The 23,396-nt window shown below is 42.9% G+C and overlaps 1 long non-coding RNA gene across 1 annotated transcript in view; it reads right to left on the reverse strand.

Annotated features, from left to right (window-relative positions):
* The window catches only part of LOC145411884 (uncharacterized), a 347,667-nt gene that overhangs the window by 35,447 nt on the left and 288,824 nt on the right, over positions 1-23,396 (reverse strand). The gene's annotated exons all lie outside the window — the stretch shown is intronic.

The raw sequence follows: 23,396 nt of genomic DNA on the forward strand, positions 1-23,396 counted from the left end.
CGCAGAGAAAAGAAGGCGAAAAAAAGTCAAATGAATGTTATAAATGTTGGATAAGTTACATAAGTTTGCCCTCCATTTTTTACAGTTTTCTATCTTGTAAGCACCGCCCCCAAGATGGCGCCCTGCTGTCTCCCTCGACCCACAACACAACAATGCCACTGCCCACATCCACGGACCACGGCAACCCCCTTCAGTTACCCCATGATGCGTGAAGGGGTAGATGTTGGTCATTCAGCTCCGCGGCGCCCCTCCGTCTACTTCAATCCAATCCTCTTTTCTCTCTTTCTCTCTCTCTCTCTCTCTCTCTCTCTCTCTCTCTCCTTGTTACTCTTCTTTCCCCCATTTTCTCTGTTGTTCTTTCCCTGCTTCCCCCTTTCCACTCTATTTTTCTTTCCTCTCGTCTTTCTTCCCACGCATATACATTTTTATCATCCTCTCCCTTCCTCCCACTTCTGCATCTTTCTCCTTCTCTCTCCTTCGGTCCGTCTCCTTTTCCTTCTCTCTCTCTCTCTCTCTCTCTGCAATACTAAACTGACACAAGTAGCTAATAAGCCTACACGAAGCACTGCTACCTCTGCAACTCTTCTTGATATAATTACAACTAACATTCCTGAGAAAGTGGTATCCCACCGAGGACTTTGATGCATGGTCGTGGAGAGTTTAGACGTGTTTCTCTGGCTCTCCTCTAGCTGCAGGGTTGCCTCACCGGCTTTAGCTTTGTTTTCTCCGCCACTAGGGCGTTTTTCAATAAAGTTAGGTTAGCTAGTACTAATTTTCCTCCCAGCCCTTTAGAGATATAGTAAGTGTCTATATCTGTTTCCTGAGATTGCCTTTGCTTACTCACCTCTGGAGTGTACCCCCCACTGATCGCTCTGGGGTGTGAGTTACACACGGGCGCGTCCTCCCGAGAGTGGTTTGAGAGGGTAATCTCAGATTAGGTGTGTGTTCCCCGGGCAATTCTCCCTTGGTCGTTTTTCTCTTTCTTCCCACTTCCCCCTCACGGGGGAAGTGGTAACTATGGCGGACGCCACTGCTGCCTCCCTCCCCTTCAGGGGGGGAGGTAGTCCTGACCGACCCCGACTGTCTCACGGACTGACTACCCCCAGACTGAACGGCCCCAGACACGTACCCGCCTTGACATTAATGTACATAACGCCGAGTTTGTTTTAATTCATGCGGTTGGTTCCACTCCCCTGTCCAGCCTCAATCCCTTCATTATCAAGAAGGTGATTGATGGATGTGCAGGAGAGGTGGAACAGGTAAAAAAGCTTGCTAGCGGAGATCTCCTAGTAAAGACTGCAAATTCGTCCCAGGTTAAGGATTTGATGAAGATGAGCAAATTCCATTGCTATGATGTTGTGCCAACGATCCCTCACTCCATGAATTCCTGCAAGGGAGTCATCACTTGCAGGGACCTCATGGCCATGGAAGAGGACGACATCGTACATGAACTTGCTCATGAAGATGTAATTGAAGCCCGTTTCATCACGAGATTTTCCGAGGGCAGGAGGACGAAAACGGCAACGGTTATATTGACTTTCGGTAAAGTGACTCTCCCAACCCATATCAAAGTGGGGTATGAAATTGTTAACGTAAGGACATACATCCCTAACCCACTTCGTTGTTTACGATGTCAGTTATATGGACACCATGAAAAGTCTTGTCGGGCTTCTCAATCAGTCTGTGGCAAGTGCGCAACACAAGGACATGATGCTGACCATTGCACATCAGAGGGTGTCAGCTGCTTTCACTGCAAGGGTGCTCACTTCACTTCCTCTAGGGATTGTCCCAAGTGGAAGGAGGAGAAAGAGGTCTGTGCGGTGAAGGCGACTGAGGGCATCTCTTTCTACGAAGCAAGGAAAAAGGTGAAGGAGTTGCATGCAACTCCCACACCGAATAGGTCCTATGCTTCGGCAGTGATGTCCCGCCCTGTGATGTGCACTGTGGAGACGCAGACTGATCTCGTGCTTGTTAATCAAGTCACTCACTCTACCTCCACCTCCACCTCTAAACCTCCTGTACGATCCAACTCTCTAACTGACCTCCCTAAAGCTTCATCATACTCACAGGCCGCTGCTGCTTCTCAGTCAGTCAAGCCTAAATCGAAGCCTGACAAGACTGTAAAACATAACTTCACCACCCTTTCAAAGCCACGTCCTCATGTCCTCCCTGCTCCTAGCCCAGCGAGGGAGAGGAAGAACAGCTCTTCCTCGGTGGAATCTGGGAGCCTTGTTATTGACCAAAATATGGAGGTTTCCGTCAGCAAGCACCGGGAAAGGTCCCCCGGTAGCCACTCGCCTGGTCGCGGGGGGCATAAAAAACTAAACACACTGGCCCCCCCCGTAAATCTTAAACCGCCGCATTCACTATACTACAGTGGAATTGTAGAAGTATTGGGAATAAGTTACACAATATAGCAATCTTGCTTTCTATACACAGGCCAGACGTTGTTTGTTTACAGGAGAGGCGCCTGGAGGATCACCCTGATCCTCTACAGTTCAAACACTACCACTCGTATAGAAGATATGAAGGTCACGGAGTAGCCATATACACACATAAATCACACCCACAAACGGAAGTGATTCTAAATTCTACTCTGGAAGCTGTCGCGTGCAGAGTAAAATTTAATAACACGTATCTGTCTATTTGCTCTCTGTACTGTCCTCCACATGGCCCCATTGATAGTGATGCTTTAAATTCACTAGTTGAACATCTCCCTGGGAATAAGTTAGTGTTGGGCGATTTTAACGCCCATCACTATCAATGGGGTAGCTTGAGGATCGATGGTCGTGGGGAGCAAGTAGCCGACCTAATACTACAGTCCAGCCTCTGTCTTCTGAACGATGGTAGAGCGACTCGTGTAGATGATCGTACTGGTAACTTTTCGGCCATTGACTTATCTTTGGCCTCCCCTGGTATACATCAAGATCTCTCATGGGACCCTTACGACGACTCCTTGGGAAGTGATCATTTACCCATCTGTCTTTCTTATACACACGACATCATTTCGGACCCTCCACCTCCAAAATTTAACTATAAGAAAGCAGATTGGGGATCCTTCTCAAGGATCGCCAATTTAGATATATCTGGGAAGACCATAGATGTTAAGGTCGAAAATATAACTACTTCCATATTACACGCAGCTAAGGCTGCTATTCCCAAGACTTCTACAGTTCATGCGAAGCATAGAGCACATTGGTGGACGCCGGATTGCCGACAAGCATTAAGAAAACGCAATAGGAGATACAGGATTTTTGATAGTCAGCCCACTGAGAAAAATTTTATTGCATACAAACAGGCACGGGCTGAGGCAAGGAGAATAATAAGAAGGGCCAAACGTGACTCCTGGCGGTCCTTTGTGTCCACGGTGACTCGTACAACACCATTACGTAAAGTCTGGTCCACCATAAGAATATTAAATAATAAAGGCCCATATTTCCCCATTACCACCTTGCAAGTAAATAATAACATCTATGACGAGCCCGTGGACGTTGCTAACATCCTCGCCAGGAGTTTTTCTCATGTAAGTAGCTCAGCCAATTATGACCCGCGTTTCCAACATCATAAACGCACGGCTGAGCTACAGATATTAGACTTTGCCACAGAAGACGTAAACTCCCCGTACAACCAAGAGTTTACGCTAGATGAACTGCTCCTTGCCCTTAAATCCTGTAAAGACACCAGCCCTGGACCAGACACCATCACGTACGGTATGATCCAGCATCTTAATCAGGACAACCTGATTAAGATGTTAGCATTGTACAATGAGATTTGGGCGTCTCGAACGTTCCCAAACTCATGGCACTTTGCGCACGTCATACCGATACCCAAAGAGGCTGGTCGTCTTATGAATCCCAATTCATTTCGTCCTATTGTGTTGACTTCTTGTCTATGTAAGGTCATGGAACGAATGGTTAACAATAGGCTTCTTTTTGTTTTAGAGTCGAAGAATTTGTTAAATGATCAACAATGTGGCTTCCGTAAATACAGAAGTTCACTAGATCATTTAATGAATTTGGAGCATTGTATTGCAGAGGCATTTGCCAATAAAGAATTCATGATAGGGGTGTTCTTGGACATCCATAAAGCCTATGACATGACCTGGCGACACGGTATACTAATGAAGCTCTATGCTTATGGTTTAAGAGGAAATTTGCCTGTTTTTATTTCAAATTTCTTAAGGGACAGAACTTTCTGTCAAATTGCCCCGTAACGTAACATCGGATATATTTATCCAGGAAAACGGGGTGCCACAGGGAAGTGTGCTTAGTCCTACTTTATTTAGTATTATGATCAATGATATTCTGTCATCAGCTCCCATCCCGAGGAATCTTAAATACTCACTCTACGCTGACGATTGTGCAATATGGCACTCTTCCCGTAATGCACAATTTTCGGCTGGGCGGATTCAAGCAGCCCTTGACTCCGTCCACCAATGGGCCTTGCAGTGGGGATTTAAGTTTTCCGTACGTAAGTGTGCCGCTATAGTTTTCACTAATCGTAACGTACCTAATTTGTGCTTAACTTTGGATAATCAGGCGGTACCTTTTCAAAATTCTGTAAAATTTTTAGGAATACATTTTGATCGTAGAATGAATTTTAAACTTCACGTTAATACTTTGCTTGCTCGTTGTGATAAACCGTTAAATGTCCTCAAGTACCTAGCGGGTACTACCTGGGGTGCCGACAGAAAATCTTTATTAATGGTGTATAAGTCCCTTATTCGATCGAAGCTAGACTATGGCGCACAGGTGTATGGCTCGGCATCCGATGCCACGCTGAAAGGATTGGATGTGTTACAGAATAAATGTTTGCGAATGTGTCTTGGAGCTGTCCGGTGTACCCGTGTAGCTCGTATGGAAGTGGAGGCGAATGTGCCTCCCCTCCGTATTCGCCGTGACCACCTGGCCTTGTCCTATGGTGTAAGGACATTAAGAAAAAGTAATATCGGCAATGTGGCCTGTACCCCCCTGCGTCAATACCACCACCTTCTGCGGGGGGTGCGTCGGCCACTTGCCGCTCGCCTCCACTTACTGACTCAGGAGCTTGATGTGGACCCCAGTGACTGTGACAAGTTGGTGCTTAAAAATATAGCGCCTTGGGAGCCACCCGGCTTTACAGTCGATGTTACATGGCTCCCAGCACCAAAGGCCAAGGCGCCGGAGGCGGAGGTCCACCACTTGTTTCGTAAGATCATTGTTCGTCACTTAGGGTCCCATCAATTGTACACCGACGGCTCCAAGTCGAGTGAATGTGTGGGTGCAAGTGTGTGGTCGACTGAATGTGCCCTCAGGTATCGGTTGCCGACTCATACATCTGTGTTTACTTCAGAACTTTTTGCTATTGACAAAGCCATAGACTATGCTCTCAATTCTAGACATGACTCATTTGTCATATTTTCAGATTCAAAATCAGCCCTTCAGGCAATTGCATCTTGCACTACGGACTCTCATGAGATCCAGGGCCGCATCGTTAATAAGTTGCATTCATGCAACAAGTCATTCACGCTGATCTGGGTGCCTGGTCATTGTCGTATCTACGGCAATGAGCAGGCTGACTTACTTGCAAAGTCGGCTGTAGAGCTCGAGGAGACTTGGGACGTTCCTCGTGATCTACGGTCGAGTCTATCTCTCGGAAAGAAATCAATAAATCTTCTGTGGCAAGGTCAGTGGACCAGACTAAATATTCCAACTTGTAAGCCGTACGTGGGCGACTGGGACACTGCCAACCGTCCCAGTCGCCTAGAAGAAAAAGTGTTGGCACGGCTACGGCTGAATGCCACCGTTTTAACCCACATAAAACCATATATGGAAAGACGCTTCCCACCGCACTGTGACATCTGTAATGCGGTGTTATCTATCAGTCATATCATCCTGCGCTGTCGGCGATTTATTCGTGAACGCGCTTCACTTATGAATTACTGCGGCGCAGTAGACGTCCCCTTCACCCTTTCCACCATCCTGGGTGATGGGGACATTGTTATGACTGATAAATTGATGGCTTTCTTGAGAGAGACCGGACTGATCAGAGTGATGTGACTTTTTTACTGTGTGGTTATGGTTTTTATGAACAGTAAATATGTATATATTGTAATATTAATTAGGGTTGACAGTTGACATATTTTAAATAGTTCCTCCTCCCACCGATCTATTTCTAATATAGATGTCCCCTACATTAAGCCAAATTCCTTGCCTGACAGTCACCAGCTGATGAGTGCAAGTGTGCAATATAGGAAGGTATTGGGCAATTGCAGTCGATGGTAGTCTGCTGGGCGAGGTTCTTCAATTTTTGTATAAATTATGTAAATACATTATATTATCTTGCTTAAGTTATTCTAATTAGGGACGACAGCTGACGTATATGGAAATGTTCCTGACTCGTCTGGTTCCCTTTCATATATTGATGTCCCCTATATTAGGTTGTGCCTCGACTGACAGTCATCAGGTGATGAGTGCAGGTATGTAATGTAGAAAAGCATTACATATCTGCAGTCGATGGTGTTCTCTTGGTCGAGGCTTTTTGAACATTAGTGTAGGTCTAGTTATTTGTCTCTTAGGATTTAGTATAGGTTAGCGATTTGTCTGTTAGGTGGTTAGTTTTAGGGTCTTTAGATTAGGTATTTTGTTTATAAGTAATATAAGGTTAAAAATATAAAAAATAAATAAAAATAATAAAAATAAAACTACAAAAAAATAATAAAATAAAAATTATTATATATATATGTACGTGTGCATGAAAGTGTGTATGTTCATATGCATGGATGTGTGTATGTATGTATGTATGTATATATATGTTTGTATATATATGTATATATGTGTCAATATATATACATATATATATATTTGCCTTAATGACCAGAGGCTTCGGCCTCAATGGTCGATAGGCAAAAAAAAAAAAAAAAAAAAAAACTGAGAAAGTAACTCATAGCGATGTTGTGCCGCGTATCATAGGTGAGGCACCACCTTATAACTGTAACTGCAAATATAAGTAAACCTAAACGTCCACTTATTATTATAACCTTCCTATCTATATATTGCCTGCCGCCTTAATTCCGTAAGGGGTGGCCACAAACAAATCGCCTCCATGTCGCCCTGTATCCCCGCCATTTTACTGCCCTGCTCCCAGCTGACACCCCCCTCTCTCATATACTTCACTCCATCCCTCCATCTCATCCTCGGCCGTCCCCTCCCTCTCCCCCCCTCCACCTGATTCACATACACTCTCCTCGTCAGTCTCACACTCTCCATCCTCTCCACATGGCCAAACCTTCCATGGCCTGAAATCCTATAGCAATGATGTACTGTGTTGCCACCTACTAAATAAAACCAATCAGTACTATTCTGGCCACTGACAATGTACATGAACAGGTTGATATGTTACCCTCAGTGTACACCACAAGTTTGTACAAATGTGCCGCCCTTACCAGAAAAATAACACGTCCTGCCCCTTGTATTACTGATGACATGTCCTGCCCCTTGGATTACTGATGACATTCAAGAAATAATACAAACACGGCATCACACACACACACACACACACACACACACAAATAATAATAAAACTAAACAGGTTCAACATGTCAGTACAGGAAAGTTACAGGGATTTAAAGAAAAGAGCCAGATCACTTAATAACCCACCTAAACACCAATATTATCACAAAGAACTCTCAAACTCCAGAGGTAATACTTGTGCAACATGGACAATACTCCAAGACATAATACCCAACAATAACAACCCCAACAATAGATTTTTTGATGATCCACAAAGTAAAGCTGAAGAATTTAATAGTTTTTTGCAAATGTAGGTAAAAGAACTTTTGAAAATCCCCAGGTGTCCTTGCCAGCAACACGGTAAATCCTGCATCTGAAACACCTGTCACTGGTAATGGCACACTTTGTATGACACAATGCCCACCAGACACTGTTGATGTTAACACTGTAATATTAACAATTAAACATTTACAAAATACTAATCTTATGGCTCATAGTATTTCACTTCGTTTTATTAAGATTCCCTCATCATACTCGCATATTATTTAACCCACGTAATAAATTCTTCAATTGTTACGGGCGTATTCCCTAATGTCTGGAAGAATGCTATAGTCACGCCATTATATAAAAATGGTCACACTCAGGTCGTCAGCAATTACCCACCAATCTCACTGCTACCTGTTTTTTCTATTGTTATCGAAAAAATCGTCTCATCTTAAGTAATAACATTTCTTGAGTCAAACAAACGTCTCTCACAAACCCAACACAGTTTCCTTGCTAAGCTATCCACAATACAGCACTCATAATTATCACTGATAATATCTACCATAACATGGATAATAAACACATATCACTTTTAACCCTCTGTGATCTATCAAAAGCTTTCGACAGTGTTAGCCATTCCATTCTTCTCAATAAACTCAGTAAAGTCAGTGTTGATAACTTCTGGTTTGACAGCTGCCTTAATAACACACAGTCTGTTCGCATCCAAAACATCAAATCCTCCAAATCAAATGTCACTTATGGGGTACCCCAAGGCTCAGTTCTTGGCCCTATACTATTTAGTATATATGTGAACGATCTCTCAGAAAATCTTAACGACTGTGTGTTAGTGCAATATGCTGATGACACTCAGTTTCTTCACAGTGGCAAACTAGATTCTCTTCAGGATATATTGCACAAACCAGGGGAAACCTTGAGTATGGCCAGGGAATATTTTCTTAAAACGGTCTTCTTCTGAATACCATTAAAACGCAATGTATCTTTTTAGGTCCAGGCCAATGATCTCACTAACACCACCTGACACTACTGTTGGATTTGGAGACACAGTAGACCCAGCACTGATGTACAAAACTTAGGTATATACATGGATTGCTGCATGACCTTTGATAAGCATGTAAATGAACTTAGCAAAAGAGTACTGGTCATATTAATATATATTAACAGGATAAAAGATGGCTTTGACAAAGACACTCGACACATCATAGTGCAGGCACTGGCCCTAAGTATGTGGCACTGCAGGCACTGGCACTAAGTATACTACGGCAGTGTAATATGTGGCACTGCAGGCACTGGCACTAAGTATACTACGGCAGTGTAATATGTGGCACTGCAGGCACTGGCACTAAGTATACTACGGCAGTGTAATATGTGGCACTGCAGGCACTGGCACTAAGTATACTACGGCAGTGTAATATGTGGCACTGCAGGCACTGGCACTAAGTATACTACGGCAGTGTAATATGTGGCACTGCAGGCACTGGCACTAAGTATACTACGGCAGTGTAATATGTGGCACTGCAGGCACTGGCACTAAGTATACTACGGCAGTGTAATATGTGGCACTGCAGGCACTGGCACTAAGTATACTACGGCAGTGTAATATGTGGCACTGCAGGAAATCTCAACTTTCACGTGTGCAGAAACTACACAATTTTGCTGCTAAAGTTGTCGATGGAAAAGCCAGGAAGTCTGACCATGTCACTGCAGTTTTAAAAGACCTGAAATGGCTAAACACTCCAAACAAGATAAAGCCTGACACAGCTGGCACAGTCGTCAAATATCCAGCTAATCTCTACCCTGACTATCGCCTTTCTTTTCCATCGGTACACATTATGACAGAGTATTAAAAAAAAAAAAAATGTACGTTGCTAAGGTTAATAGCGACTCAGGTGCAAGATCCTTAGCAGTAACACGGCCAAAGATATGCAACCACCTGCCAGAAAATGTCAAGGAATTACACAGTTTATACACTTTCACAATTACACTTAACAGTCACTTACTAAACACCGTCAATAATCTGACTGTACAACGCTATACAATAATAACCCAGTAAAATATGAGGCAAAAATCCATCCATCCATCCATCATCCAGTCCCACACTGCCCCAACAGGAGCATAGGAGCCCGGGGCTAGGCAGTTGGTCTCGACATTTAAGATGAGAGTGGCCAGCCTCACTCATCCCTGAGTGGCATTACATGAGCAATAAACCCCAACCATCCCTTGGATATAAACCTTCACCGGCTCAATCCGACTCGAGCGCAATAATTACCCACTAAACCACAAGGTGCCAATATTTGGTTATATGGTCACCACCCAGCGTAGTAAATGGTTTCCTGGTGTACAGGAAACCATTTGGCTTGTCACTCAGTGTAGAGTCACCCACAGGCAGAAGGAAAAGGAAAGAATGAAGGAAAGAAAGACAGAAGAGGGAGTGTAAAGTTACCCGTAGGCAGAAGGACAAGGAAAGAATGAAGGAAAGAAAGACAGAAGAGGATGGAAGGAAAGAAGGATGGAAGAGAGGAAAGGGGAGACACCCGAGAGCAGCAATACATCGAGTGAGTGGATGGTGAGCGCCCCCATCTACCACTAATATATCATAATTCACAAAGGCAACGGTTTAAAATAGACAGTGTAATGACATTTAGTATATTGATAACTGTACTTGTATTATACCCCCTAACACCTATATCTACAGGGTATGATCTTGGCGTCTATGCTTTGTACTGTTATTGTATACATAACATTGTTATAGGAATATACACCGTTTGTGGAAATAAACATTATTATTGTTATTATTATTATTATTATTATTGCTGTTGTTGTTGTTGTTGTTGTTATAATCATGATCATCATTATTATTATTATTATTATTATTATTATACTCTCCTCCCTCCATATTTCTTCCCTGCCTGCCTCCTCCCTGGCCTCACAGCTGGCAGCCAATCAGAGGGCGGCTGGTGCTGAGGGCAGAGGGAGGCGGACGCTGATTGGCTGAGCCAGTGTAAACACAGCCGCGGCAGCCATATTGCTCCGCCTACTGCCTCTTTATTATTGTCCTTTTCTCACTCTTTATCACTTTTCTATCTACCTGCTTGTGTCTATTGATTTATTTGGATCTATTCTGAGTGTCTATTGGTGAGCTGAGGAGGCTTGTAAAAGGATAGATGGGATAGTGTTTTGAAACTTGGGGATTTTTGCACCCCTGTGTTTGCTGAGAGAGAGAGAGAGAGAGAGAGAGAGAGAGAGAGAGAGAGAGAGAGAGAGAGAGAGAGAGAGAGCTGCTGAGGCAAAAATGATGAAAGTGAGTGAGATAGAGAAAAGTGAGAGGTGAGGCGGAAACGCGAGAGTGAGGGGAGAGAATATGAGAATAAGAGGCGTGAAAGATAGTGAGGAAGTGAACCAAAATATTACCTCTACTACGACACCCTCCCCCCCCTCTCTCTCTCTCTCTCCTGAGAAAGTGAGTCATTATTAATTTCTTCCATCCCATGATTCTCTCTCTCTCTCTCTCTCTCTCTCTCTCTCTCTCATATCAGCTGAGTGGGGTAAAGGAGAGGTAAAGGGAGGAAGGCAAAAAAAAAAAAAAATAGATACCCAATAGAGAGAGAGAGAGAGAGAGAGAGAGAGAGAGAGAGAGAGAGACAGTCAGCAACAAGGACAGGGAATTAAAGAAACAAAACTGTAAATGTCACACTATTTAACCATCTCAGATCTAAGTTACAATTGCTAATCACACGCTAAGTCAGTCTCCATGAAGGTTACATTCTGCGGTCGCTAATTTCGTTTATAATTAACCGCGCTTCGCTGTACCCATCACAACCACTTTACTTCACTGTCTGCTAATACTCCTTTCACCTTAACTTGGCTCAGAAAGATAAGACTAAGACTTTCCCTAGTTGTCACTGCACTTCTTCGTGACTAGCATCTTGATCTGGTATAGTCCTTTCACCTTAACTTGGCCCAGAATTTCGTCTTTTTGCAGTTTATTTCACGTAACTCACAGGACAATGCTAATCTTCTCTATCCTTCCCACAGCACTTCTTCGTGACTAACATCATCATCTAGTGTTAATGGATCCTTACAACTCAGCATTCAAGAGGAAGAAGATGAAAAAGAAGAGGAGGAGGAGGAGGAAGAGAAGAAGATGATGATGATGATGAAGAGGAAGAAAAGGGAGGAGCAAAAGAGGAAGAAGAAAAAGAAGAGAGAGAAGAAGACGAAGAAGAGGAGGAGGAGGAGGAGGAGGAAGAAGAAAAAGAAAGAAGAAGAAAAAAGAGGAAGAAAAAAAGCAGAGGAAGAAGAGAAAGAAGAGGAAAAGAAGAAGACGAAGAGGAAGAAGAAGAAGACGAAGAAAAAGAAGAGGAAGAAGACGAAGAAAAAGAAGAGGAAGAAGAAGACGAAGAAAAAGAAGAGGAAGAAGAAGACGAAGAAAAAGAAGAGGAAGAAGAAGACGAAGAAAAAGAAGACGAAGAAAAAGAAGAGGAAGAAGAAGACGAAGAAAAAGAAGAGGAAGAAGAAGACGAAGAAAAAGAAGAGGAAGAAGAAAAGACGAAAAAGAAGACGAAGAAAAGAAGGGGAGGAGGAAGAAGAAGGAAAAGAAGAGGAAGAAGAAAGAGGAAGAAGAAGAGAAAGAAGAAGAAGAAGAAGAAGAAAGAGGAAGAAGAAAGAGGAAGAAGAAGAGAAAGAAGAGGAAAAGAAGAAGACGACGAAAAAGAAGAGGAAGAAGAGGCAGGGCAAGAGGCCAAAGAAGACCCGAGTGGTCATCTTGGGCCATATATTTCCTTACGTTCAAAAACTCTCTCTTAAGGAAAATAAAATCGTCAGAAGCAACAAATACTAAATAGAATAAATACAACTACACGACCCGAAAAGAAAGGATTACCATATATACAAAAAGGATTGGTAAAAAAATTAATAATCCACAGGTATGAAAATATAACAGAGAAAAGGCAGGTAATAATGCCAGGTGAATTTGTCACACCAGGTGACACACACACACACACACACACACACACACACACACACACACACACACACACACACACACACACACATCATCGCTCCTGCACTACTCATATATATGGTTAATTAGGCAGCCGAAACTCTAAACAAACAAAATTATACGAATAATATTTAAAATAACGTCAAATATTCACATCATCATCATCCAGTCCTACTGTACATTTCCCCATGAGGAGCGTAGGAGCCCGGGGCTAGGCAGTTGGTCCCGGCATTTAAGATGAGTGACCAGCCTCACTCATCCCTGAGTGGCATTACATGAGCAATAAACCCCAACCATCCCTTGGATATAAACCTTCACCGGCTCAATCCGACTGGAGCGCCTTAATTACCCACTAAACCACCAGGTGTCCTAATTTGGTTGTATGGTTACCACCCAGCGTAGTAAATGGTTTCCTGGTGTACAGGAAACCATTTGGCTTGTCACTCAGTGTAGTCACATAATAAAAACAACAAAATCACCAACTCGAAATTCCACCGTTATCTCGGACACCTCTTGGAGGCTTCGTAATATCCCTTCCTCGGCGATTTATTTTTCCTGCTACACCTTAATATCCTCTAATATGGTGTTAATACAAACTACGACTGTATTAAAAAATATAAATAACGTCACAGAGGACAGCAAGGTGTAATATGCAAAATAAATGGCTCAGGAAAAGATGCTAAGAATCCTTCCATGTCAACGAGATAACGGCTTAATTTTCAACCCCGACTTGGGAGGCTTCGTAACACCTCTTCCTCAGCGATTTATTGTCCACATTACACCTTAATATTCTATTGTGTGTTACTGAGGCAACTGTGCCGAGATTTAAATTTAAGCCGTAATCTCTCATATAGGAGATTTCGTAACATTTCTTTCTCGGCGAACTATTTTCCACACTCAACCTTAACATCCACTTGTGTGCGATTGATGCAAACTATGGCGGTATTAGCAAAGTATAAATATCATACAAGCCAACGGAAAGGCCTAATCTGAAAATGAATCGCTAAGGAAAAAGTGGTGCCAAGCCCACCACTCCAGCGATATTACGGATTAATTTTCAACTAACTTTGATCGTTCCGTAACACTTCTTCAGCGATTTATTTTGCACCCTACACATTAATATTCTCTTCTATGTTACTCTGACTTGCAATTGTGCCGACATTAAACCTTCAGCCGTAATCTCTCATTATAGGCCTTGGAGATTCCGTAGTGTGTCCTCCTCAGCGATTACTTGGCACATATATAATAAAATCCTCCAGTATGTTATAAATGGAATCTACGACGATTTTAAAAGTGACAGATTACATGAAAATCAATATTAATGTGTAATATGCCAAATAAACTGCCGAGGAAGAGGCACTACGAAATCTCCATATTAAGGATATTTTTAAAACTTGGCGCCAAGCCTGAAGCGACAGCCTCTTGCTTTTGTGTTAATTTTATGGCTGGTGTGTGTGCTGCATGGCTTATCTCTGGGATATGAGCCTTATTACCAGCATCATAGAGCTGCCTTACACTGGCAGCCACTAGCAGGCTTCGTAGCACCTTTACCTAAGTGATTTATCCCGTACATTACACATTAACATTCTCCTGTAGGCCATTTGTAGCGTTTTAATACCGACATGGTTTTCATAATAACATGCAAAATAATACTGAGGTGTAATGTGCAAAATAAATCGCTAAGGAAGAGGAGTTATGAAATATCCAGCCTCTCAGAATTTGACCCTTAACCGTCACAATCCGGTGACATAATTTATTCTTTTGAGTGGAAAATAAATCGGCGGGATGAAAGGGTTAAGGGATTATAGTAGCGCGTACTGTACAAGGCATTTTCGTCCTCACGTTTTAGTTTCAAATCCCGCGCGTGTTTTCTGCTTGGCTTTGGAGATTTCGTTTCATATTCGCCAATTTATCGTTCACGTTGGACCTTAATATCCTCCTTTACATTATCAACGGCAGCCATGTTGATAATGGAAAGATATGAATAACGTACAAGAGACTATTAAGGTGTGATAGGCTAAACAAACCGCTAAAGAAGACATGCTACGAAGTCTCCAATGCCAGCGGGAATACGACTCGCTAACTGCCATCAAAGGAATTTTATTTGCCAAGGCTGGGTCTCCTCTTGTTGCGTATTTGCGTACCGTATCATCGTTGCGTATTAGCGTACCGTATCATCGTTGCGTATTAGCGTACCGTATCATCGTTGCGTATTTGTGTACCGTATCATCGTTGCGTATTTGCGTACCGTATCATCGTTGCGTATTAGCGTACCGTATCATCGTTGCGTATTTGCGTACCGTATCATTGTTGCGTATTTGCGTACCGTATCATTGTTGCGTATTTGCGTACCGTATCATTGTTGCGTATTTGCGTAGCGTATCATTGTTGCGTATTTGCGTAGCGTATCATCGTTGCGTATTTGCGTAGCGTATCATCGTTGCGTATTTGCGTACCGTATCATTGTTGCGTATTTGCGTACCGTATCATTGTTGCGTATTTGCGTACCGTATCATTGTTGCGTATTTATGTACCGTATCATCGTTGCGTATTTGCGTACCGTATCATCGTTGCGTATTTATGTACCGTATCATCGTTGCGTATTTATGTACCGTATCATTGTTGCGTATTTGCGTACCGTATCATTGTTGCGTATTTGCGTACCGTATCATTGTTGCGTATTTGCGTACCGTATCATCGTTGCGTATAAGCCAGTGGTACAATACGGTACAACAGTGTCCTCAATCGGGTCATCACTGCCCCGTATCATCACTGCAGATCCGTATCACAACACAGCACGCGGCATTACCACTGAACCCCAATGTTTTGTCTGAGTGTAGCAGTGAATGGAGACTGTAGGAGAGAATGGAGAATGAAAGACTGACTACGAGGGTGTATGTAGGTGAAGTGGAGGCAGGGAGAGGGAGGGGTAGACCAAGGATGAGGTGGAGGGATGGAGATGGGAGGTATATTGAGGGAGGGGGGAGTGAGCTGCGGGGAGGGCAGTCAAAGGATGGGTGACAGAGCGACTTGGAGGCGTTTTGTCTGTGGCCACCCTTTGCGGGATTAGGGCGTCGGGCAATAGATAGATAGATAGAATAGACAGATAAATAGAATAGATAGTTAGATGGATAGCAACGAGTTCATGTCAAAGGCAACGATAGTCAGTTCGTTGGCGGGTCACAACTGTACACAAGTAGGCAGGGGTACGGTGGATCGTGTGTTGGCTGACGTACATTGCCAGCATGGGAGAGTATTGTACAAAAACAGTGAACAGAAAAGATAACGAAGAAAATCACACTCTATCTATCTATCTATCTATCTACTGCCAGACGCCATAATCCCGTAAGGGGTGGCCACTTTACTTTGAGTTATGTGCTTTACGGAGAGGGGCACCAACCCTCCACCTAAGCATTGACCGCTGGCAAGGTGGTCATGTTAGCGCTTTGGATATTTCCTGCACTGGATGACCTTTGACCCCTGACCTGGCGGTGTAGGTCATGCGGGTACGAGGCACACTTTCCTTCTCTCTCTCTCTCTCTCTCTCTCTCTCTCTGTTAATCTAAATAAAACAGTGTAGTGCTGTGAATGAAATATTTATATACATTCTCTCTCTCTCCCATGATTATAAGGGAAAGAGATGGAGCGAAAGTGTGAAGGAAAAAGAGGGGGATGGGCAGGAGGGAGGAGAAGAAAGGTAGAGTGGTAGGAAAGAAGGGAGAGGAGGGGAAGGGGTGGTGGAGGGAAAACAGGAGGGGAAGAGAGAGAGAGAGAGAGAGAGAGAGAGAGGGGGGACAGACAGACAGACAGACAGACAAAGGGAGAGAAAGAGAGAGAGACAGAGAGAGAGAGAAACTCCTCTCTCATATACCTCTCCACTCCATTCCTCCATCTCATCATCGGCCTCCCCCTCTCTCTCCACCCTCCACATCACTAACATACTCTCCTCGTCAGTCTCTCGCTCTCCAAAGACGAAGAAAAAAATACACGAAAACGGCGGAAAAAGGAAGAAAAGGCCGAAAATGCCGCCTTTGTTCTGTTCTTATTAAATACCGAATTATTGTTGTTGTTTATGTAAGAAAGAAGGAACCCAAGGCCAGGAGACCGCAAATTGTTCCCTTCAATAAAATTTTAAAACAAGATACCAGAGAGCCACATTCAAGATCTGTTCATTTCGAGATGCCTGGACACACTGCGTTTGAAAGACTGTAGGTCATAGGCAGTAAGAAATACAGACAGAGGGAGACAGTTCCAGAGTTGACCTGTCACCACGAGGCTGACGATATCACGTGAACAAAAAAAATAACGAAAATAAAAGGAAAATAAGACAGGAAAAGGGAAATTTGAGACTGAGAGAAGAGAGGGAGGAGGAGGAGGAGGAGGAAGAAAAGAAGTAATAAGCAGAAGCAGTAGAGGTTATAGAAGAAGAGGTAGAAGGCACAGAAGAAGAGGAAGTAGAAGCAGAAGCAGTAGAAGTACTGCAGATGTGGAAGTAGCAGAAGCAGTAGCAGTAGATGTAGAAGTAGAAGAAGCAGTGGAAGCAGATGTAGAAGTAGGAGAAGTAGAAGAAGCAGTAGAAGTAGAAGTACAGTAGAAGTAGATGTAGAAGTAGAAGAAGCAGTGGAAGCAGATGTAGAAGTAGGAGAAGTAGAAGAAGCAGTAGAAGTAGATGTAGAAGTAGAAGAAGCAGTGGAAGCAGATGTAGAAGTAGAAGTAGAAGAAGCAGTAGAAGTAGATGTAGAAGTAGAAGCAGAAGTAGATGTAGAAGTAGAAGGAGTAGATGTAGAAGTAGATGTAGAAGTAGAAGTAGATGTAGAAGTAGAAGTAGATGTAGAAGTAGATGTAGAAGATGTAGAAGTAGATGTAGAAGTAGATGTAGATGTAGAAGTAGATGTAGAAGTAGATGTAGATGTAGAAGTAGAAGTAGATGTAGAAGTAGAAGTAGATGTAGAAGTAGAAGTAGATGTAGAAGTAGATGTAGAAGTAGGAGAAGTAGAAGCAGTAGAAGTAGATGTAGAAGTAGAAGTATATGTAGAAGTAGATGTAGAAGTAGGAGAAGTAGAAGAAGCAGTAGAAGTAGATGTAGAAGTAGAAGTAGATGTAGAAGTAGAAGTAGATGTAGAAGTAGAAGCAGAAGTAGATGTAGAAGTAGAAAGAGCTGTAGAAGTAGATGAAATAAAAGTAGAAGGCATAGTAGAAGCAGAAGCAGTAGAAGTAGAGGTAGAAGTAAAAGTAGAAGGCATAGTAGAAGCAGAAGTAGAAACAGAAGCAGTAGAAGTAGAGGTAGAAGTAAAAGCAGAAGCAGAAGTAGTAGAAGTAGAGGTAGAAGTAGAAGAAGAAGTAGGATAAGCAGTACAAGTAGAGGTAAAAGTAAAAGTAGAAGGCATAGAAGAAGCAGAAGTAGAAGAAGCAGTAGAAGTAGAGGTAGAAGTAGAAGGAGAAGCAGTAGTAGAGGAAATAGCAGCAGCAGTAGAAGTAGATGTAGGAGTAGTAGAAGAAGTAGAAGCAGTAGAAGTAGAGGAAATAGCAGCAGCAGTAGAAGTAGATGTAGGAGTAGTAGAAGAAGTAGAAGAAGCAGTAGAAGTAGAGGAAATAGCAGCAGCAGTAGAAGTAGATGTAGGAGTAGTAGAAGTAGAAGAAGCAGTAGAAGTAGATGTAGAAGTAGAAAGAGAAGCAGTAGAAGTAGAAAGAGAAGCAGTAGAAGTAGAAGAAATAGCAGCAGCAGTAGAAGTAGATGTAGGAGTAGTAGAAGTAGAAAGAGAAGCAGTAGAAGTAGATGTAGAAGTAGAAAGAGAAACAGTAGAAGTAGAAGAAATAGCAGCAGCAGTAGAAGTAGATGTAGGAGTAGTAGAAGAAGTAGAAAGAGAAGCAGTAGAAGTAGATGTAGAAGTAGAAGTGGAAGAAGTAAAGTACCTAGAGAAAGTAAAAGAAATAGAGGCAGAATCAGAAGTAGAAAAAGTACAAATGAAAGAAGAAAAATAGAAAAGGTACAAGTAGTAGAAGCAGAAGCAGAAGCAGTAGAAGTAAAAGTGATAATGTAGAAGCAGAAGCAGAAGCAGAAGCAGAAGTGGAGAAAGTAGGAACAGAAGCAGAAATAAAGCAGCAGTAGATATTGACGTAGACGTAATAGAAGTTAAAGAAACAGAGGCAGACAAATAGTAGCGCAATAATAAGTAGATCTATCTATCTATCTATCTATTGCCAGACCCCATAATCCCGTAAGGGGTGGCCACAAACAAATCGCCTCCTTGTCACCCTGTCCCCCACCATTTCACTGCCCTGATCCCAGATCACACCTCCCTCTCTCATATACCTCTCCACTCCATCCCTCCATCTCATCCTTGGCCTCCCCCTCCCTCTCCCCCCCTCCACCTCACTCACATACACTCTCCTCGTCAGTCTCTCACTCTCCATCCTCTCCACAAGGCCAAACCACCCCAGTGTGTTTCTCCTAACGCTTCCTATCACATCCACATCCACACCACAACGCTCATTCACACTCTCCTCGTCAGTCTCTCACTCTCCATCCTCTCCACAAGGCCAAACCACCTCAGTGTGTTTCTCCTAACGCTTCCTATCACATCCACATCCACACCACAACGCTCCTTCACACTCTCCTCGTCAGTCTCTCACTCTCCATCCTCTCCACAAGGCCAAACCACCTCAGTGTGTTTCTCCTAACGCTTCCTATCACATCCACATCCACACCACAACGCTCCTTCACACTCTCCTCGTCAGTCTCTCACTCTCCATCCTCTCCACATGGCCAAACCACCTCAGTGTGTTTCTCCTAACGCTTCCTATCACATCCACATCCACACCACATCGCTCCTTCACACTCTCCTCGTCAGTCTCTCACTCTCCATCCTCTCCACATGGCCAAACCACCTCAGTGTGTTTCTCCTAACGCTTCCTATCACATCCACATCCACACCACAACGCTCCTTCACACTCTCCTCGTCAGTCTCTCACTCTCCATCCTCTCCACATGGCCAAACCACCTCAGTGTGTTTCTCCTAACGCTTCCTATCACATCCACATCCACACCACAACGCTCATTCACACTCTCCTCGTCAGTCTCTCACTCTCCATCCTCTCCACATGGCCAAACCACCTCAGTGTGTTTCTCCTAACGCTTCCTATCACATCCACATCCACACCACAACGCTCCTTCACACTCTCCTCGTCAGTCTCTCACTCTCCATCCTCTCCACATGGCCAAACCACCTCAGTGTGTTTCTCCTAACGCTTCCTATCACATCCACATCCACACCACAACGCTCCTTCACACTCTCCTCGTCAGTCTCTCACTCTCCATCCTCTCCACATGGCCAAACCACCTCAGTGTGTTTCTCCTAACGCTTCCTATCACATCCACATCCACACCACAACGCTCCTTCAGTATAACAAGAGTGTAGACGTTGGAGTAAGGAGGAGGAGGAGGAGGAGGAGGAAAGATACGAAAAGAAATAAGAGAAAGGGAGAGAGAAATAATCAGAACTAAAAACGAAGAAGGGAGAAAGGAGAAAGAAAGGATAAAAAGGAAGAAAAAGAAAGGAGAAAGGAGAAGAGTGAAGAGAGGAAGTAGACAGGCGAAGAAAGAAGAGAAAGAAGAAAGAAAGAAATAAGAAAGTATGAAAGAAGAAAGTAAGAAAGAAGAAAGTAAGAAAGTAAGAAAGTAAGAAAGCAAGAAAGAAGAAAGCAAGAAAGAAGAAAGCAAGAAAGAAGAAAGAAAGAAGAAAGTAAGAAAGAAGCAAGAAAGTAAGAAGAAAGAAGAAAGAAGAAAGTAAGAAAGAAGAAAGAAGAAAGAAGAAAGTAAGAAAGTAAGAAAGAAGAAAGTAAGAAAGAAGAAAGTAAGAAAGTAAGAAAGTAAGAAAGAAGAAAGTAAGAAAGAAGAAAGTAAGAAAGTAAGAAAGAAGAAAGTAAGAAAGAAGAAAGTAAGAAAGTAAGAAAGAAAGAAGAAAGTAAGAAAGAAGAAAGTAAGAAAGTAAGAAAGAAGAAAGTAAGAAAGAAGAAAGTAAGAAAGAAGAAAGTAAGAAAGTAAGAAAGAAGAAAGTAAGAAAGTAAGAAAGAAGAAAGTAAGAAAGTAAGAAAGAAGAAAGTAAGAAAGAAGAAAGTAAGAAAGAAGAAAGTAAGAAAGTAAGAAAGTAAGAAAGAAGAAAGTAAGAAAGAAGAAAGTAAGAAAGTAAGAAAGAAGAAAGTAAGAAAGAAGAAAGTAAGAAAGAAGAAAGTAAGAAAGAAGAAAGTAAGAAAGAAGAAAGTAAGAAAGAAGAAAGTAAGAAAGTAAGAAAGAAGAAAGTAAGAAAGTAAGAAAGTAAGAAAGAAGAAAGTAAGAAAGAAGAAAGTAAGAAAGTAAGAAAGAAGAAAGTAAGAAAGAAGAAAGTAAGAAAGAAGAAAGTAAGAAAGAAGAAAGTAAGAAAGAAGAAAGTAAGAAAGAAGAAAGTAAGAAAGTAAGAAAGAAGAAAGTAAGAAAGTAAGAAAGAAGAAAGCAAGAAAGAAGAAAGCAAGAAAGAAGAAAGTAAGAAAGTAAGAAAGAAGAAAGTAAGAAAGAAGAAAGTAAGAAGAAAGTAAGAAAGAAGAAAGAAGAAAGTAAGAAAGAAGAAAGTAAGAAAGAAGAAAGTAAGAAAGAAGAAAGTAAGAAAGAAGAAAGAAGAAAGTAAGAAAGAAGAAAGTAAGAAAGTAAGAAAGAAGAAAGAAAGATAGAAGAAAGTAAGAAAGAAGAAAGTAAGAAAGAAGAAAGTAAGAAAGAAGAAAGTAAGATAGAAGAAAGTAAGAAAGAAGAAAGTAAGAAAGAAGAAAGTAAGATAGAAGAAAGTAAGATAGAAGAAAGTAAGAAAGAAAAGGAAAGAAGAAGAAAGGAGAAAAAAAAAAGAAGAGGAACAAGGAGGAGAAAAAAGAGGAAGAGGAGGAGAAAGAAGAGGAGGAGGAAGAGGAGGAGGAGGAAAGAAGCAGGAGGAAGAAGAACAAGAGGAAGAAGAGGAATGAGGGAGAAGAGGAAGAGGAATAGGAAGAAATAGAAGAGGAAGAGGAAGAGGAAGATAGGGAAGAGGAAGAGGAATAGGAAGATGGGGAAGAGGAAGAAGGGAAAAGGAAAAAGGGAAGAGGAAGAGGAGGAAAAAGAAGAGGAAGAGGAGGAAGGGGAAGAGGAAGGGGGAAAGAAGAAGAGGAAGAGGGGGAAGAAAAAGAGGAAGAGACTGGGGGAAGAAGAAGGGGAAGAGGAAGATGGGGAAGAAGAGGAACTAGAGAAAGGAGAAGAGGAAAAAGAGGAAGAGGAAGAACAAGAGATGAGGAAGTGGATGAAGAGGAAGAGGAAAAGAGAAAAAGAGGTAGAGGAAGATGAAGAAGATGAAGAGGAAAATGGAAGAAGGGGAAGAAAAGGAAGAGGAAGAAAAGAAGGGAAGAAAGGAAGAGGAAGAACAGATAGAGGGAAGAGGAAGAAGAGGAAGAATATAAAGAAAAAGAGGAAGAAGAGGAGGAAGACGAGGAAGAGAGGAGGAGGAAGAAGAGGAAGAAGAAATAGAGAAGGAAGAAGAGGAAGAAGTAGAGGAGGAAGAAGGATGAGGAAGAAGTAGAGGAGGAAGAAGGATGAGGAAGATGAGGATGGAGAGGAAGAGGAGGGGGAAAAAGGGAGAAGGAGGAGGATGGAGAGGAAGAAGAGGAAGATGAGGAGGAGGAAGACGAGAGAGAAGAGGCGGAGGAGGAGGAAGAGGAGTAGGGAGAGGGGGAGAAGGCGAGGGAGGAGGAAGAGGAGGATGGAGGGAGGAAACTAAAAGGAGGGGGTGGAGTAGGAAGAGGATGAAAAAGAAAAGTAGAGGATCTGGAAGTGAAAGAGGAAGAGATAATGATGATGATGATGATGATGATGGAGAAGAAGGAAGAGGAATACCATGGAGGGAAGAGGAGGGTGTGTGAGCCGCATGCCTGGCCTGCCATCACATCACCAGCCTACCCACACACTGACTACACAACATAATATCCACCTAATTATCTCTAAGTCATCAGGTTTAGAATGTGACCTGCACGACACAAGCCAGCAGGTAGGTAAGCGTTAACTATCGTCATTGAAGCTGTAATTAACTATACAACGATAATAACACCTTCCTTACTCCATATAACATCCAAATAATTACCACATTCAGAAAGCAATGAGTTTAAACCGGTAAAGTAGTTGCAGTAAGGGCAAATTATCAAAGACCCTGCACTCACAAACTGGAGGACGAAGATCAGAATGGCTGACCTTGCCGGTGGCGTCGTGGTGGCGGGGCAGTGCACCTCGCGTCTTGTAGCACCTCAGCCTGGCCTCCTGTCTCCCCCACACCTCGACACCCACACCAGCGCCAGGCCACCAGCGTCCACAGCCACTCGTGTCCTCGAACATCACGCTGAGACGCAAATCACACACACACAAAAAGACGACTTTCTTCTGCGATGCTTCTTTGGGGAAAAAGACGGTGGCACGTGTGTGGCAGCACGGCAGGTGGCAGGTGCTGGGCAGGGCAGGTCAGGTGTGCCAACCGTGCTGTGTCAACGCGTCACCAACCCACCTGCCACACACCACTTGCTACGTAATCCATCAACATCAAACACAACCACACAGGGTGCTTGTTAACCTGTCAGCATCT

This window comes from Coenobita brevimanus, chromosome 91 (genome assembly GCF_032717465.1).
Source record: "Coenobita brevimanus isolate Jiangsu-jjx chromosome 91, ASM3271746v2, whole genome shotgun sequence".
NCBI classification, from domain to species: Eukaryota; Metazoa; Arthropoda; class Malacostraca; order Decapoda; family Coenobitidae; genus Coenobita; species Coenobita brevimanus.